Genomic DNA, 19,537 nt, shown 5'->3' on the forward strand with positions numbered 1-19,537 from the left:
GACAATTTCAATGACCCTTCCTCCAACCCATTAAGAAGGTCAACACTCCTAAAGAGAAACAACAAGTGTCACTTGTGCCTCCTGACTTAAGTATGAATACTTTGGATTAGCATTTACAGCTTCCCATTATTTTGCCCCAGCTTCTTTTCCTGAAGGTATTTCTCCAAATTCTTCCACTGAAATTTATAATTCACTCTCAATGGTACCTACAGCTGTTTTGTATCTTCCTGCTTCTTAACTCATATCCACTCACTACCCACCATCCAGCAAATATTTACTGAGTGGTTGCTGTTTTCTAATAGCTGTTCTGGGCATGGTAAAAGGCACAAAAAAGGATAAGACCCTCCAAATGGGCAAGGTAATGGCTATGCTATTGCAGATCTCACAACCTAATTAAAGACAATGACATATGAACAACAAAAGTTCAGTAAAATATGGCAACAGATGACAGCAACACAAGCCAGGTGCCCGAGAGCTCAGTAGAAGGAATGGTGTGGCTGTCCTCTTTGTGATTCCCTCCTCAACTTAGAAGCAGCTCTGAGTTAGAGGAAACAGCACTGATCTTGGGAGATAAAAAGCTGGATTTCAGCCAATTAATTTCTGCAATTAATTTATTGGCAAATTCAATAAATTGATAAGGTTCTATTCATGAAGCAAAAAAAAGGGGGGGATGGATAATACTCAGAATTGTATTAAGATTGAGAATTAATAATGTTCTGTAATTGAAAAAGTACTATGTATATATGATTCCATGTTCATCTATGAAAAAGGTTAGAATGTGCCACCCCAAAATATGCCACTTTGGCATAAGGATTATTTTGAGCTTAAGGCAATTAAAAGCAGAAAACACAGAAAAAACTCTTTGCCCTCCCCCATTGGCTTAAAAGCAGGACATAAATTTCCCTTTATAAAGGTGTTCCCCTTTCCTTTCCCAAAAAAGAAAGAGATCAACCGTTATCATTAGAGACAGAAAGTGTTAAACGAAAAACTTCAGCTGAATTCAATTAAAAGGAGTTTAATTGAGCAATGAATGATTCACAAAGTGTGCAGCCTCCAGAATCACTGCAGATTCAGAGAGACTCCAGAGGTGCCTTGTGGTCAGAACAAATTTATAGACAAAAAAGTAGAGGGACGCACAGGAATCAGAAGTGAGGTGCGGAAACAGCTGGATTGGTTACAGTTTGGCATATGCTTTATTTGAACACAGTTCGAACACTCAGCAGTGTATGAGTGGTTGAAATATGGCTGCTGGGACTGGCCAAGACTCAGCTATTGTTACAGGCACATACTCCTAAGTTAGGTTTTCAATTTTGTCTACCTATTAAGTTAGGTCGCAGTTCATCCACAAGGACTCAAATATAGAAGTACAGAGTCTTTCTCAGGACATATTTAGTTAGCTTTAACAAAAGTCAGCACCAAGATGAGTCTGTATGAACAAACCTTACTAAAGCAACCCTTACTTTCCATTAGTTTCCCTTGCATATTACCATCCCACAATTTACCGTCTCTTGAAGCTCAAACCTATATTTCTTTGTCTTGTCACTTTCTCATAATTTATTACCCTCTGTTAAAATGGTACATGAGTCCTTGGGTCAAACTGCTTCATTGATTCTTCCATTCTTTTCTATGAAGGCTTCTGTATACATAAAATTAGAATGTTAACACAAAATGTTTGTATGCCTTTTCTCCTGTTAATCTGTATTTTGTACATTTAATTCAAAGGCCCCAGTGAAAACATAAGAGAATAGAAGAAATATTTTTTCCTCCTCTACACTTATTTAATTAAAATATATGATTTACGACCAAGATTATATACTATTTATTCTTTCCTTCCTATACATGTTTATAGTGCTATTTTTTGGTGCTCATCATAAAGGAACTGTTTTCCACCTAAAATAATGTGTGGTGAAATATAATCAACCTATGAAAAAAATGCATAAAACACAAATATACAACCTAATAAACTACTGTAATAGGAACAACCTTGAACGCTTTCTAGAGTCAAAAACATAACAAGAACCGTAGGAAAACCCTATGTACACTTTATATAAGCAATTTTCACATGCTGTTTTATCTGCCTTATAAAATTGCAAGGATTTTGAAGAAAGGCATATTAGCCAAGATTCTTATGTTGGAAATGATAAAACCCAAATTAACCAAACTTAAACAGAAAATGAGAAATTTATTGCACACAAAATTAAATGCCGGGAAGTATGCAGTGGAGCTGGACTTAGGATAACCTAGGATGCAAGCACTATTACTTCCTCCTTGTCACTTCCTCTTTTCTCCTTGCTTTCCATCCTTCATGCTGCTCTCTGCATGATAGCCTCACTGTCACAAAATGGTTCCCCTGGAGACTCATACCCTGTAGTTCTCAGATCAGAAAAGAGATTTTCTTTACTCAGCTTGAGTTTAGAAGTAAAACATCCTGGGAAAGGTCTATTGTCTGTCTGACCTGAGGTCCATTCCCCAATGTTATCAGAAGGATGATGAGTTCAGAGAGAGATGCTGGCAACCGAAAACAACAGCTATGACAGAGGCACCATTTCTTGTTCAATGCCCTAAATGATCATTACATTCTTCACAGAAGAGGCAATCCTATCTTTAATATTGCGAGGAACTTCAGCAACATTAAGCAGGAACTTCAACTGGGTCTCCTCTGGTATTCAGGCATGTTTGGGTTTGTCAGGAAGACTGCAGTGTGTGGTTCTCCATGTGTCAGGGATCCCTTCCTGTGATGGGCTTAAGAGACTTCAGGGAAAAGAACATCATCCTAAGTGAAGTCAGAGACGAGGAGTATCTTTGGTGTAAGAACATCAAAGGACTGTTGACTTTTGAGGACAGAACATGTTTGCTACTCAAACTGTCCCCTAAGCTACCTCTCTGAGACTGAGGTCTGTGCCTTAAAAAGAGTTTCTAACAGTTTGGGATCAGATAATTCGTTGTTGCAGGGGCTGTCCCATTCATTACAGGGAGTTTAGCAGCATCCCTGGATTTACCCACTAGATGCCAGTAGCATGCTTTTCTAGGCATGCAAAACAGTAATGAAGCCAGACATTATGTCCCCTGAGGGACAAAAATCACCTTTTCTTGAGAACCACTGGAACCACTGGCCTAGAAGGAAGAAACTATAAAAAGGAGGAAAAGGAGTAAATAAAAACGGAAAGAGCTGTTGTCCAAGGCAGCCAGGTAGTCTCACTCACAGTATCTACAAAAGGCCATTTCTTGTGCTAGCAAGGATGAGCAGGGTGAGTTAACAGAGCTCATAGGTAAAATACCTTTGAGAGAACTTGAAATAAAATTTGGGGAAGCCAGGGATGCTAGTTTCTGTTAATCAGACAGACTAAAGCTGTAGAAATATTTTGTGTTATTTTGACAGTTCTTATGACCTATTTTTACCTTCAGGCTGATATGGCTTGGGAAACATTAAATTTGAACGAATGGATGATTTTAATGAATGAGGTTAACAATTTTTTTTTCTTAATGGCATACTTAAATTCACACGTTACTACTGTGGGGTTAGAATTTTAGAAGTGTCGGGTACATTAATCTACATTATACTACTGTAAAATAGTGATGAACTTTCTGTGAAAACTGATCCCACACAGAGTTCTAAGATTAGAAACTAAAAATTTGACGTATCACCAAGTGTTCAATTTAAATTCCATGATAAGTGGCCTAAACATGAAAGAAATTTTCAAAATAGGCTACTGTGAGACATCTTCACATTCAATGGGTTACTCATCACTTTTTAAAAGAGAATTTATATCTTTAAAACTTGCATTAATTTGTTTTAAAATACCAATTCTGATTCCACTTGAAATGTGTTTTGAAGCAGGAGAGGATATAATAAAAGAAAATATTAAAAGGAAGTAATAAAATTCCTCAATTAAGTCTACTTTTAAAAAATGGAGAAAATGAAGAGCCATCACTCCGCCTGTGCAGTGTAGCATCGCTTTCCCCTGTGGAGGTAAGAGAACTTCACTCTTCCTGTCCTCCCCATCTCTCTTCTCCCTGTCTCAGCACAGTAAGAGGTTCATGACCTAGACTTGACCAATTAGATTCTCCTGGGAATTTGAATATTGGATGGAGTGGAGTTATTTGGGTTCCTGGTTTTACTAAAGGCTTGGATATTCAGGTTTTCCCTCCCAGTCCCTCAATTCTATGAGCCACTAGTATCCTTCCAATTAAGTATCTTCTTCACTTTATTTCCAGTAAAGTAATCAGGTTATCAAGAATCAATTTCAGTTGCTTAAAACAGAAGCAAAGAACTGTAACTGACACAGGAAACTCTGATTAAAAAGTATTGTGATTCATTTGTCACTATGATTAAAGAGAATGGGAAAGGGTCAGGAAAGAATATGGAATTAGAACTGAAAGGTAGATTTCTTGAGTCTATGCAGACCAAACGTTCAAAGTATGGGATCTATTCATATGTGTTTCATTTGTTTGTTTTTTAATCTTCTACTTCTACCAGGTTTATATATAGGTGTAGTTACGTAGTTGCCAATGTTGCTTGATTAATTTTAGGATTTCCACAGTATTTAAGCAATTTTTTTTCTGACTGTGATGCTTACTATTTTCCAGTAATGCAATTAAAAGTGTTTTAATAGCCACTTTTATAAATTGATTCTAAAAGTAATGCTTTAAATTTACTAATGCATTTTAATATAAATATTACTCATGCTCATCATAAAATAATAAACAGTACAGAAAGGTAGAAAATGAAAATAAAAGAGCCGCATCATCCCCTTTTCAGAGAAAATCAAATTTCTTACTTAAGATATTTCTAGGTATAACTGATATGTCTTTGGTTCCTGGTGTTTCCTCATACTTGGGCTCTTGCCCATTCAACCAAGTAGGCATTTTACAAAACTTGCCTCAGTGGAGGGATAACATTAGAGACTACAGGTTAAGAAAACCAATCAGCCAACCAAATTTGCTTCTTGATTTAATGAGTTTCAAAAGACCAGTCCTCAGAAGAAAGGCAGGGTCTATTTACACAGGAACAGAAACAGTTTCGGGGAAAAAAAACACGGTGAGGAAGAGTGAATCTTGCTAATTGGGAGGACTGGATAGGGTTCCCTGGGCTGGGATGATGGGAAGATCATGACTACTCAGTAAGGGAGCATGGTCTTTCGGGTCAGGGAAAGGGGACTGGTTAAGGAAAATCCTTGGAGAGTAGAGTCGGCATCACAGACACCATCTTCTAACACTATGAGCACTGCTGGTCACCTCCAGCACCTGTTGACACCCAGTCTTCACTCAACTAAGACCAATACAACTGTTAGTTTTCCTTTCCATGGTATCCCACCTTCCAAAATCCAGGAGGAGCGAATATGTGCCCTAAGAGGGGCCTATCCTGACCTTTTGGATGGCCTAGGTCATGTGTGAGTTCCCCAGGTTAGAGAGTGACACAGAACATCGATGGTACTGAGGTCACATGGAAGGTCCAGCACCTTGATGTCTATGGCACTGAACAGAGCCAGCTTCAGATTCACGCCTCTCCTCCTGAGCCAGTAAAATGTAAAAACACACAGTTAAACACACATCTCCCTCCTTCTCTTCCTCTACTTTTACACAAACTACATCACAGTATACCTATTGATCTTCCACTTGCATTTTTCACTTAGTGATATAGCTTTGATATCAGCCTGCAAAGATCTACTCTGTTTTTTAAATGGCTACTTGGTATCTTCATAATTTGACTGGTCCCCAAATGATGGACCTTTAGTTCTCTCTGTCCCTCTCTCTCTCTCTCTTCCTCCTTCTCCCTTCCCTTTTCTCTCTCAAATATTACCAAGCTATCATGAGTATCCTTTCACATAAGTCTTTGAACTTTTGTGTGAGGTAACCCTAGGATGAATTCTTAGAACTGGAATTGCTGGACCAAAAAGTATGAGCTTTTAAGAAAAAAAATAATGAATGTAAATATTGACAAGTTGTTTTCCAAAATGTTTGTATTGACTTAAATTCTCATAAGCTCTTCTTTACCCATATTCCCTGAAGCACTAGGTATTATAATCTTTTTACACCTTTGCCAATCTGATACATGAAAATTACAATTATTTTTAAATCTGCCTTCTCTTAGTGATGACTAAGAATCCTCTTTACATTTTGTTGAACCTATTTAATTGTGCAATTACAATATTCTTTCTTACAGGTAGGGGCTATTTTCTATTCAGCACTGTACATTTTTACAAAGCTCCCATTATGTGTCTAGTTGATTATGTTGAATTAGACTGAAAACAACAACAGCATTTGATATCAAAGAATGTGGCACAGAAAATGTAAACATGAAATATTTTAACAGTAAAAAATTTCCTGTGGCACTACTTTTGAGTTATACTGGCACTGGCTCCTGATGAATAGGATGAATTAGCTACAAAATGTACCCATAGGTAACTGAGTAAAGTAAAGTGTTAGCTAGAGTTGTTTTGTGTTATCCACTTGAAAACTAGAGAATACCAGCCAAAAATCAATTTTGGTTTTGGGATAATTAATACTGATCTGTTCTCTTGAGTAGTACTGTAATTAGAAATATGGTTCAGTGATTCCTTAATGTCACTACTGGTTTGTGACAGAAAACCACGACACTAGCATTAAGAATGACAATTTCCTCCTTATTTGCTTTGGGAGGAGGCAGCTATCAGGAATTTAACAAAAAACTATGACATAGCTCTCTTTCAGGATGCAGTTTTAGCTAGAAATCTGATCTGTCTAGAGAGAGTTTCAAATCTGATTCTCCCAGAGCTGTTAGAATACAGACTTTATAAAAACTCACAGCACTAGATTTATGCTACCCTCCTATATCTTGGCTCATGGACAAGCTGATGATAGATGAAAAAAATGCAAAAACTTGTATTCCAAGATGCTTTCCAAAGTATATTAAGAGGCAAGCTGAAAAAAAAAGAAAAAAGTATTACATACTCAACCAAACTCTAGGATACTTGTTTAAGAAAGTGAAAGAGGTTTCTTTCATGTAAGGCTTCAGTCTTCAATATACCAATGTGACAGGAACCTAGTTTTCAGTGTTTCCCCAAATCATCTGACCTGGCACCCTATTTCCTATAGAGAATATATGCTATTTTCCAGCCACCCAGTGTCCACTCTTCTTTAAATCTAGTGGGGCTATAAGCAGGGGTCCTACACTACCACAACTGAGGGACAGGACAATGCTCCAGGCTAGGACAACTGGAAGCTACAGACTACAACTGGGAGTACAAAGAGCAATCAATTGGGGCTCACCCATTTCAGCAATGGAAGACACCCTCTTACAACATTCCTGTCCTGACATTATCCTGTTGTCACTGCTTCTGTGCCCTTTGGAATTCTCCTGCTGGCTTTCTATGCCAGGTATCCAGCTAGGCTTCCCATCAGTTCTTAGAGCTCCTGATATCCTTCTATTAAGTTCCTTCTTGCCTAAATTGGGCAGAGGGTTTTCAGTTGCAACCAAAGACTCACACTTTTTTTTTTTTTAAAAAAAAATCTTCTTCAGCTCATCTCTCATAACATCACTAGATTGAAACAGGAACAATGTATATTTATTGATAAAAGACCTACGTGGATTACACCACCTAACACATTCTAGGAGCTCAAAAAATTGCTGAACAAATAACAAGTATTCCAAAAAACAGGTTTTGGGAAGTATTATTTTAAGTCACTTTCTTAATAAGGGGAAAGACTATTTATATTGGTACCTAAGAGAGAAATGGTGCCTAATACCTAGTTGCTCCTCTAGGAGTGGAGTAAACTGCAAAATATTTCTGTTGAATTTTGGTGGCTATTGAATAAATTAGTGTCTCTTATTTTAGAGAAATAAAAGACTTAAGACAAAACATAAACTTTAAATCAATACTAAGGAACCATTTAGGAAAAGCTTGCCCTCTCTGAACTAGACATTTTACTAGGCATTTGACATTCAAACCTCAACTCCATGTGTCAATGAACAATATTTAGTGAGCTGATACTATGTGGCAGACATTGTGCTAGGGCCAGGAGACACCATGACACACCCAGCTTGGGCAGTAAGATACTCTTCCACAGTCACACAGATGGTGAGTTGGTGGTGTAAATATTCTTTTCCTGTGTAAGTGCAATTATAGTCTTTGCTCTATTTAATTATACTAAATAAATAGCTTCTATTTATTCTAAACAAACGGATAACCCATTCAATATAGATGGACTTAAAATTTTAAGTATTCTCACTTTACGTGACAAACTTTAGTGACAAACACCTTGGGAATCTTAAAGGAGTGTTTTATTTATTGATACCCGTCACCGTCAATAATTTTGGTTCAAAGACGCTTTCATAGTTGATTTGCTGATAGAAGATAACACAATCAAAACTTTCAAGTTGCTTATGAAAAATTCTTAGGATGACACTGCACCTAATGTTTGTAGTCAGTTGTTTGTCATTCTTTCCTCTGTATCTATGCTGTGTCCAGCACTGCTAGAGAAGTAGGTACCCAACATCCTAAGGTCCAAATATCAGAACCATGAAAATGAAGCACTAGAAGCCAGACAGATAACCCCCAGAGGGAGCAAACGAAAAAAACCCCCAAATCTTGCGGATCTAGAAGTAGAAAATAATCGCTGAACCACTGATTTGAGACCCATGAGAACATTAAGGGCACCTCAAAATAAATCAGGGCACTGTTCCTAGCCCAATTCTGTGGTAGAACATAAACCTGCAAGAAATAGGATTAACATACTATCTCTGCAGTAAGTTAAATCCTGAACTTCTACAAAATACAGTTTACTCCAATTTAGTTACATTCTTCCTGCTTCCGGTGTCTTACCTCCACGTTGGACTGAGGTTTTCAATTCAATGGTGAAATATTTACCTATTAAAATTACCCATTTTGCTTCAGTGTGAGTTTCTCAGCATGTTTTACACAGGAGTGACCTGAATGACTCGCAAGTGGCACGAGCGTGCCAGGCCCTGGAATTGAATGGTATGGTTACGTGGTTGTCTGTTTGCGGTTTTATTGCTGAATTAGCAGTAACCACAGTAATCATACCCTTTCTCATTTCTTAGGCTTGGGGATTTCGTCCACCTCTAGGGGGTTGGTCCCCCTGTCATTTCTCAAAGTTACTGTGAATTTGTTCTGGTCAGTACTATAGAGTGTATTATCCTAAGGAGGGCCACTGTAGGGCCATAGGACTAGAGGCAACTTGAACTTCACAAGTTAGCAGAGGAAGGACTCCCTGGCACACCGACTTAGGGCCACGGCGTCTGTTTGCTCAGGTTGCCCGCCAGCCCTGGGAAGAGAGTCTGGGGGCAAGCAGGCTGGGTTCCCGGGTCTCAGTCGCCTCAGTGGTGGCTACAGACTGCGCATGTGACCCATGGGCCGGCGGCGCAGGGGCCGGAGAGCGAGGAGGAACGCGGCGTGGAGGAGGGGACTTCCGGGACCAGCAAGAGCGCGCTGGCTGCTCGCCGACGGCGGGGGCGGGGGGCGGCGGGGGAGCGAGCTCGCTGGCAGCTGGCGGCGGCGTTGCGCGCGGGGCAGGGAAGGGATATGCGCGGGATCGCAGGGAAGGGGGAGGGGAAGCGAGCGCGCGGGCTCGCTGAAGGCGTGGGGGGGAGGGGGCGGAGCCCTGTGGCGTCTGAACCCGCCCCGGGGGTGCCAAGGTGCGTCTCCAGTCTGACGCGACCGCCTGGGGCGGAGCTAGCGGGACGTGCCACCTGCAGTGCTGGCTAGGGCTTTTTATTTACTAGGGAGCAGTTTCCCCGCGCGACAGTCCGGGAGCGCGCAGGCACTCGCGCGCACACACATGCACGCAGGCACACACACACACACTTTTGCACACACAAACACTGTAGGACGCTCGTCTTCACTATTGCATCCCCGAACCAGCAGAGCGACGCTACTGCGGGTTCTCTTAACCTCAGCATCGTGTGGCGAAGCAGAGCCATTGTGCATCAAGGAGAGGCCGGTGCCTGCGCTGCCGTCTCGGGTACCTAACCCAGCAGACCGCTCACCCCATCGGGTAAGCCAGTCTCTCTCCTTGTAACCTGTTCTGCAGACCCGAGGAAGAGGGTGGGAGGCTGCTGGTGCGCCAGTGGGGGCAGACCCGGAGTTGACATTTCAGGGGCTTGCAGCCCATGCAGCCTCTGCAGCCTCTGCCCTTGTCGTCTAACGGGAGCAGCCACTACTCAGGTTACTTATGCTGTCAGCCCTGGAGTCGCTCCCCACTTCTTCCCTTCCCCGCCCCCCCCCCCAGCCCAATATGTACTGTGCTCCTTGGTTGCCAAGGAGACTTGCTTAAACATCAGCCCTGGGACATCTATTGAAAGAACTGGTTTCTTAAATGATGCTGTTATTTATTTTGATATTTAAAATAAAATATATACTGAGGACCTTGTGGTAATTTGGCATTCGTTAATCTGTATTCAGGTGGAGGTTTCATTCAACTTCAAGAAAAGCCGTAATTGCACTATATGGTATGCTTTAAAAAGGATTCGTCAGATAAATTTTTCAACGGATTGTGTCTTGAATCATAATTTACTCCCATTTTGGTGATCTTATAAAGAAAGCTGACTCTGGTTTAGATCCCTTCTTCCCCTCTATTTCCAGTTTTATTTTGCAATTCACTTAGTCGTGATTATTTTAAGTTAAAAGCAGGTGATTTAATTGTGGTTCCCCACACAAGGATGAGCTTCTGTTGTAAATTGAGCAGAACAGGAATACATGTTTGTGAATTTGTAACGTAAGAAGGTAGCATTCATGACATACATCTTTGCTAGCATTTTTATATCCCCTGCATCAGTATTGAAGCGCAGTTTTCTGCACCTCTGCTCATTTCTGAGAAGATTCTGTTTTCTTTAAAATCTCTTATTGATTTTTTTTTGAGAGATGTCTTATCTCTGTACACGTACAGAGATAGATATAAAATGTGTGCCATGGCTTACTAGAGTTTATATGAAAGTGCAGTTGTTTTTGTTTTTTGTTTTTTTCTGATGGGACTGGGTCCTCTAGTAGAACACTGATAGGCCCATGGAAGAGATCAGTGCTTCTCTTTCACAGAAGCCCCTAATACCTGGGCTACCAGTTTTGTTTTGTTTTGAGGCCTCAGGTGTCTATTGGGTGAACTTGTAACACAGTGCTTGAAGGCATCAGCAATCCAGTAATTACATTTTGCACGAATTTCATGCCTCCCTCACAAACAAATGGCCTAGTGAAGATCCACCAGTATTCACTGGTATTTTGTTTTCCTTTGGTATTTGTTCATCTTTTCTACTTCTTGTTAAATGACACAGGGAAATAAGTCAAATTCTTCTAATTTAGATTTTAAACTCTGTCATAGAAAGTGTAATAAATAATGTGAGGAGCAAGTAAGCCAAACAATGACTGAGGTAGATAGAGGGGATTTATGCAACTCATAGAGCTTTGGGAGATGAATGATGACGACAAACATTTTACATTACAGTGTAAAAAGCACTTCTCATATACTTCTTTTTTAATCCTCACAACAACCCTTTGAGGCCAATAAATTACCTTCCATTTAAAGCTGAGGAACCCAAGACTCAAACCTTGCTGAAGGTCACAGCTAGTGAATGGGGAAGCCCTTTCTAGATCCAGTCTCCTTGCCCTTAAAAAAAGTTGTGCGTGTGTTTCAGATGTGTGTAGGGATCTGGCAAGGATATAAAGGAGTGGGGCAGGCTTAGAGAAGACATGTGGGAGAGAGGGTAGGGAGTGGAGCGTGAACTGTGGCCTCTGGAACTTGCAAACCACTGTAAAGGAGGCAGCTCCCACTCCACTGTAGCTGATTGTTATTGTCCAGGCTCTAAAACATGACAGATTTTTAAGGAAAACGGAAGCTTCTAGATTTTTTATATGAGGTATCCTTAATTTTAAAAGCTGTAAGGACCACATTAAAAAATGTATCTGGGTCATATCTGGCCTATGGCCTGCTAGTTAGCAACCCATAACTACTGAGGTCTCACTCAATTTTAAGTTATTATTCTCTAACAAAATACTGATGTGAACAAATACATCCATCACTGTGAGTGATCAGTTTTTTATTTCAATATTAAAGTCTAATAAATGCTCTACCTTTGTTCTTCAATAAACTGGTTCAAAAATTTTTTGAGGTTTCCTAGATCTCTCTCTTATATCTCAGAAAATAAAAGAGCATGAAGTGCTCCAAAATAGGAATTTTTGAATCTGGTGAAACAAAAGCATTTATAGTTTAGAACTTATGTTCCTGGCTTAATGTTTTTTTTTCTTGCCGTAAGGCCAAGAAGTGGAGGAAAACTCAGTTGAGTGCTTGTTATAGGAAGACGTAGGATTGGTCAGCAAATGGAGCATCCTGAGCCTTTAATGAAAACGTCTGATTAAAGTGTTACGTAATTAGTTAAAACCCACCACTGAATACTGCAAGATGCCAAAGGAGCAAAAACATAAGTGGGAACTCAGAGACATTAAATTCCAGCACCCTGGTATATAAAATGTTTACTCCTTAAATAACTATCTTGTAGTGAGGTAAATACATTTTGAGAAGCTGCCATTTTCTCCCGTTTCTCCTAGAGCCACAGAGATGCTAGTGGACTTCACTGAAGTAAGTAAGTAGTCAGAGAGGAGTGTCATTTTATTTACATTGTCTCTTTGGTGGATCCAGGGAGGTGTAGTTAAAAGGAAAAGCCAAAAGATTTGAACAGTGACTTCTAAAATCCCCCTCTGGAAAGATGCGTTAACAGTAAATAAAGCCATTTCAGTTTTCCTTTCGTGGAAATATGTTGCACCCCTAGTAAGGAGCTATGCAGGTGTGTGTTAGTAATGTTCTAACAAAGTCCTGGCTGAGTGCTGTTGAGATACCGTCTCTGCCCTCAAGGATTCAGAGCAAACACACTGCTCCTGGCAGCGTCCACTTTTCGAGCTCTTGTGTGATTGGCTTCACAGTGACTCTATAAACTGGGCATCTTATTTCCATTTTACAGATGGAGAATCTAATACTGCGAAGTCCAATTGGACCAATGAAAGAAATCTTGCAACCTCAGCTGCTCTTCTCTCTTCACATTCCTTCTTCTCAACTGTTATCTAATGCAGCTTATAGACATGTACATAATTGTGATTTTGAGGGAGTTATGTGTTAAATGTTACAATGGAAATATAAGATTACGTAGAAGCTCAGACACAGGGAAAAATTTTTAAGTGTTCTGATTGTGGAGATCAGGTCAGTCCCTATGTAGCAGGGGGATTAGTGCTGGAACTTGATGGCTGGGTGTGATTATATTAAATGAAAATCTTTATAGCTGTTGAAAGATGGGAGTCTCCATCAGACAGTCTGTTGGAAATGTGGGTTAAGAGGATGATGCTAGTGATACCTGATATTGATGAGCTTATTGTAGCTGAGCGGGTGAAAGCTTTGGAAGAACTATGGTCTCCAAGTTGGAGTGTAGCAGAAGATGCAACTGTGGATGGGTGGGAGGGGATGGAGGAAGATAAATTCAGGAAGGAGACTAGGAGAGGAGTTGTAGCCATAGAGGAGAATCTGGAGAATGTAGTACTGATTCTTCTAAAAGACTGAACATAAAGGCAAGGGACAAACCAATATTATATTCTCTATACAGAGACTAGCACATGATAAATACCCATAAACCATGATGATGTGTCTATATATTTAATGTTTGGTGGCTTGTACATAATTTCTTCTCATGATAACACTTTTCTATAGAAAAAGCATACACATATTTTGTATGGATTCATTTGGAGTGGATAAATATATGGATTTTCAATAATGAGAAAAGATTTCTGGCAAATTAGATGATAAAAGATGTAATCTTTTTTTTTCTAGTAGAGTCATAGACTTGGAGGCTAAGGAAGCTCTTACAGATACAGATTTTAAGGTTGCATATACTTTTGATGAAGTCTTGTATGTTTGGGACAAGTAAAGGAAAAATGTGGGCTGTATGTTAACCATTTGAAAAGCTATACTCAAATCCAGACAGAAGGCTTTGGTGACAGGTAAATGTACTATAATCTTGATCTTCGTTGGGTCAATGTTTTTATTGCATCAGTATAGATATGAAAGAAATGTGACAAACAAGTGGGAGTGAGACTTGCATTTAAGTACTAGATCTTTGGTGACTGGGTGGGAGATCTACCTGTTAGAATGTTCAGCACAAGGTAACAGGATGAAATAAAATAGAAGGTGTCATAGCTAGAGTCTAGCACTGGGGATATTTGTCATGATAGAAATTTACTTTAAAGTTGGAGGGATTTTAATTCCTATCAAGTACAATATAAGCCAATATGATGATTTGCTCTTCACAGATACATTTGGCAAGTAATGGAAAATATTATGAAAAAATGATACTGTAAGGAGCCCATCTTTCTTAATAAGCAAGGGACTTTTTGGTGACAGCAGAGATAGATGTGGCTATGTCTCTGTGTCAGGCAGTGTCTTCCCTTCTCTGCTTATATGACTGCTTATTATTTCAGAATTGTTTTCCAATTTGTAGAGTAGAACTTAAGACTTTATCCTAGAACATTTTACTTTCTCTCTTTTTGGGAATTAGTAAATGGAATTCATTTTGTTCACCTTTTTCCTGGCATTTCTAATCAGAACCTTCATTCCCAGGCCCTTCTTGTCAAGATCTTTACCTAAGAGGAGCTGAGCAATGTGAAGTGCTCAACTTTCTTCATATTTCTTTTGTTCTTTCCCTATTTCATATGCACATTGCAATGCATTAATGTATTTAATTTAACTTGATTTTGACATATGGCACTATAAGTTTTGGTGAGATTTTTAAACGAACTATGTAGGAAAAAAAAAAGTTTTGCAGACTTAACTTGGAGTCAGATTAGTTCCACATATGGCAAAAAGCATTGAAAGCTATAAATTTGTCTAAAATAGCTCCTTCCCTTGCAAGGTTGAAGTCACCAACCTGATAAGATAATTTTTAAGTGAAGAAGAAATGTCTTTGGCAGTTTTCATGGACTCTTGACAACATTTTCCTACATGTTTATTTGAGGCATAATGTATTCTGCTTTCCATGCCAGATGAGCCAGTTCCAGTTACTTAGAAGCAGGGCTACCCCCTCCCTTCCCCAACCAGATGATACAACCAGTTTGTTATACAAGATATTGATGGAAAAAGAAGTCCCATCCTAGCTGATTGCTTCAGTGAGAACATATTTGATGCTAATGGCACAGACAATAGAGCAGTGGAGGAGGCATTTTGCAATTTTTTATGACACAAGTTCTGATACCTCATTTAAAATCATTACTTAGAAACCTTATTATTTATGATTTTTAGTTCTATAATTGAAAGTGCAAGGTAGCATGGCACAACCAGAAGAACCTGAGACTTGGAGCCTGGATTTGAATACTAAATCTGATACTTCTTGGTTCTGTGACTCACAGTTCAGTTACATATCCCCTCTAGCTCTCATTTTCCTCATCTGTAAAATGGGAATTCTGTTACCTAGATTATGGAGTTGTTTTAAGATTAAATAAGATATGCATAGAAACATCTAGTACAATGTTGGTGTATAATAAAATCTCAGTACTTATTAATTCCTTCCCTTTGCCTCTCCTTTCCCCACTCCTTTGCCTTCCTCAAAATGATGGTGGAATTCATTTAAATTTCCTGAGCCATGTAAAATGTCTTAATCTGGTGTGCAGACCTTGGAGTGGAGCTACCCTAGTTATGCTATGGAGCTTTTAGTGATGCAGTATGCTGCTTACGTGGGCTCTCCCAGGGAGAGGGATGCATAGCTTGGACTCAGTGATGTCTTTTCTCTCTGACAAGCCACTCTTCCCTCTTTTATGCAGCTCCTGGAGCATCAGCCTGGTCAAAAGGAAAAGGAGGAAGGGTCAGTCAGTTTCCTCCTACCCAGGCAGCTCTCTGGGGTCTATCATAGGATCTCTTCAGGGGTCCACATCTGTAAAAAGCACAGAGCTGCCCCTTGTGTTCTCTGTAGAATTAATAGTGGCAGCATCAAGTACCTGGCAGGCACAGACCTGTTAGCCTTTCTGTAAGGTCAATTTCTAGAGTCCACATCTTTCTTGACAACTAGAAGTTTCCCTTCATGCTGAATTATGTAAATTTTATGGAAAGGTCAAAAGCTCACCAGGATTAAAAAAAGAAAAAAACACTCCTCAAATTTCAAGTCAGGTACAATTAAAATCTTCCCAAACAGAATACTTTCTAGTTAAATCTATATTTTTTTCTTTTTCTCTGCACCACGACCTCGCCCATTCCCTGTTCCCACCAGCAACTCCTTCTTCTGTGTTGAAATATCATGTGGGTTTCAGATGACCCAGGAGTGCACATGAGATTAGTATGACTTGACTCTTTTCAAAGTCACCCCCAGCTCATGGGCTTAGGGAGAACCTAGACAGCAGAAGGAACTGCTAGCAGCCTACCACACTTGTAGGAAGTTAGCCTGAGCAGTATATTGTAGGATCCCATAGACCAAGCTAAGCTCTGTTTTCATCATACAATGGATTATAAAGCACGTCCTTAAATAAAATACTTTTTCTTGTGCTAAATGTGCTCTGCTTATACCTGGTATGCATGTATGCATATATTTATATATTTCAGTATTTGTAAAGTTATAGTGCAATTTCATAATTCAGATGCATTTTTACTAGTTGGTAACATTACTTGAGATGCCTCAAATAAGAAAGACAAGTTTTGTGACTGTTAAAGACAGAAAATCCTTTACTCATTTCTTTATGGCTCCAGAAAAGAACATGGTAAAAAATGTTTTGTAATGGAGATTGATTATAGTGAGGTGTAGATTCTCAGCTGAAAAATATGGTAGCCGAGATGACATCAGTGCCAGGTCTTGTGTCTGCATCACATTCGCAGACCAGCACAGTTGCAAAATCATTACGAAAAAAAGCCTACTCTAAATGTGAACATACCGGTTTATTCTAAAACACTCCCCAAGTAATAGTTGTGGTTATTATTTTGGAAATTTAGGTTCATAATTGATATAGATATCTGAGTGGAGGAGATTTATTTTGATAGAGTCTCTCATTCACTTGCTTCGTCATCTACTCTGCTTGACATTTTCTGAAAGGAGACTTTCTTTTAAACAAAATGCTGTTTTGTAATAGGCAGTGGTGTAGATGTAATCAGATGCCCCTTTGGCTGCGTAAAGCTTCATTAGTCTTTCCTAGCCTGATGTCCTTGAGCTGATAGAACTGACTGGGTTTTTTTTTTTTTTTGAGACTTCAAAGCCTGAAGAAATATGAAATCAATGTTTTGTTTTTTCTTCCACGAAAACATTGATTACCTACAATCTGATTTAATTTTGCCGTAGTTTATCTTCTTTAGCTTTGGGCCAAAGCCATTTATCATTTCTTGGAGGTATTCCAGATCACCTACAGATGGGGCCTCCTAATAGAGCAAAAGTCATTTTAGAAACTCATGCACAGCCCTTAGGCCTTTCTATACAGCATTTAACTTGACTTTTTTTCTGAAATCCCTAAGATTTGTGAATCTTAGTGTCATCTATAGGGTTTTCTGATGTTTCCCTTCTCTCACCTTGTACTGTTTCACAAAGTTGTCATTTTTTTTCCTTTTTTTTGAGACAGATTCTCACTCTGTCACTCAGGCTGGAGTGCAGTGGTATCGTCACAGCTCATTGCAGCCTTAATCTTCTGGGCTCAAGCGATCCTACCACTTCAGTCTCCCTTGTAGTTGGGACTATAGGTGTGTATTACCACACCCAGCTCATTTAAAAAAATTTTTTTTGTAGAGATGGGTGTCTCACTATGTTTCCCTGGCTGGTCTCAAACTCCTGGGCTCAAGCAATTCTTCCACCTTGGCCTTCCAAAGTGCTGGAATTATAGATCTGAGCCACTGTACCTTACCAAGTTGCCAATTTTTGATTTCTGTGTTTCATGCTGTTTTTATCAATGTTACCCATCAGAAGCCTGCAATTAATTATTGTCATTACATTTTGTTAATTGCTTTAACATCGAATATTAATATATTCTGTATATGTAACTGCCAAGGGGTTTGCAGATGTGGGTGGAATTCTTTGGGCAGCACATTATTTTCCTAGTGGCTAAGGGTTTAGTGGTTAAGGATTTCACTAGCATGGAATTAGGACAGGAGGAATTAGTTAACATGGTTTATCTGTGCAGGAGCTTCACCCCTACATAAAACCTTTGAAAATAATGACATATTTTACTCCTGGACCTAATGAGGGATGAAATTCTCATGCCCCTCAAAACATGTGCCTTGATTACTGAATTTTTCCTTTTGGGCATTGTATTCTTGGAATTCTGCTTCCTCTACTTTGACCTCTTTCAGGAAATTTATATCCTGTGATTGCTTCAGAATTCTGTTGCCATCCATTCTTTGTTCATGTGGAAACTTAGAGTGCCTCAGTCAGCAGCTATTGGTGTATGACTCCTTTGTTGGATGCAAGAACAAGGCAAGTTTGGAAAGAGGACTTCTTGCCTCTCAGCATTAAGTGAGCCTTTCACATCAGTGGCCAACTGTTGACCAAGATGTTTAAGAAACACAGGTTATCATTGCTCTCAAGAACTTCCTTAGTTCTTAGATGTAATGCATCTCCCCTTTGTATCTGGAGCTCCACGGTTGAGCTCAGGAATGGAAGCATATTGACAGTTTCAGGAGAGAGTCTTTCTATGTGGTGGCGTAGTACCCACCATCATCTCAGCTGGGACAGAGGGTCATCTCCCAGGAACCAGCCACATGTCCCTCTTTGGCCAGTTTTGAGGCCTCCTAAGAACAGTGCCAGGGTTAATAAGGCCTTTTCTTTAGGCAACACTCACTTATGGTGGCTCAAGTCACACACACATCAGTACTGAAAATGTCTCACTGTTACTGTTTCTGTGGATTACGGTTAGGCTAGGGGTCGACACAGTAAGTGGATAGGGAGAGCAAAGGCAGGCGGAATCAGTTTCCTTGAGTTTTCACTCTGTAGGGAGTTACCTTGACTTCAGAACTCTGTGCCTAAGTCTCCTTCTGTATAAATTGGGATAACACAAAGAATCTCACTTTTCTCACATTGTCATCCATGAGATAACATTAGATACGTTAAGTATTTTATTTGTATTAAGAGTGCTCTGGTATTGGTTTTGGTTGGGCATTGTAGGACTTTGCATTAGAAAATCATATATTTACCACTGTCCTGCAAATATGTGCACTCTAGAGGTTTGCAATCAGGCTGGTCCTCAGAATGACCTGAGATTGTTTCAAAAATATAGATTACTGGATCTTCTATACTTACTGTGTGAGAATCTGCATTAGTACTGAGACATTTGTGTATTAAGAAACTCCCGTTGACTAATTATGGTGACAGGTCTGCTTTGGGAGATGGGGTCTAGAGTTCAGTGAGCTGCTCACACTCTGCTTCTTATTTCCACCTTCCAAGGACCAGCCAGACCATCTGTATTTGGGCCTCAGCTTTCTTGTCATTCACACTTAACAACAACAAAAAATAGCAAGTTAAATCAGTTCTGAGGTCACTGCTCTCCAGATACTCAGTGGACATTTAAACAACACAGACAATTCTCTACCAACCAGGTGCCCTGTCTGGGTA

General features: G+C 39.6%; 1 protein-coding gene across 8 annotated transcripts in view; it reads left to right on the forward strand.

Annotated features, from left to right (window-relative positions):
* The window catches only part of KLHL32 (kelch like family member 32), a 253,431-nt gene that overhangs the window by 17,522 nt on the left and 216,372 nt on the right, over positions 1–19,537 (forward strand). For 6 of the 8 annotated variants that reach the window (XR_001888124.1, XR_001888125.1, XM_017886762.1 and 3 more), the window contains exon 1: positions 9,605–9,993. The exons of 1 other annotated variant lie outside the window; for it this stretch is intronic. The gene's annotated coding sequence lies outside the window, so the exon portion shown is untranslated. Of the gene's footprint in view, positions 1–9,604; positions 9,994–19,537 lie in introns of those variants that run through there. One more of the 8 variants, XM_017886763.1, reaches the window with a different exon arrangement.

The sequence above is a fragment of the Rhinopithecus bieti genome, unplaced genomic scaffold (assembly GCF_001698545.2).
Source record: "Rhinopithecus bieti isolate Rb0 unplaced genomic scaffold, ASM169854v2 scaffold_14937, whole genome shotgun sequence".
Taxonomy (NCBI): domain Eukaryota; kingdom Metazoa; phylum Chordata; class Mammalia; order Primates; family Cercopithecidae; genus Rhinopithecus; species Rhinopithecus bieti.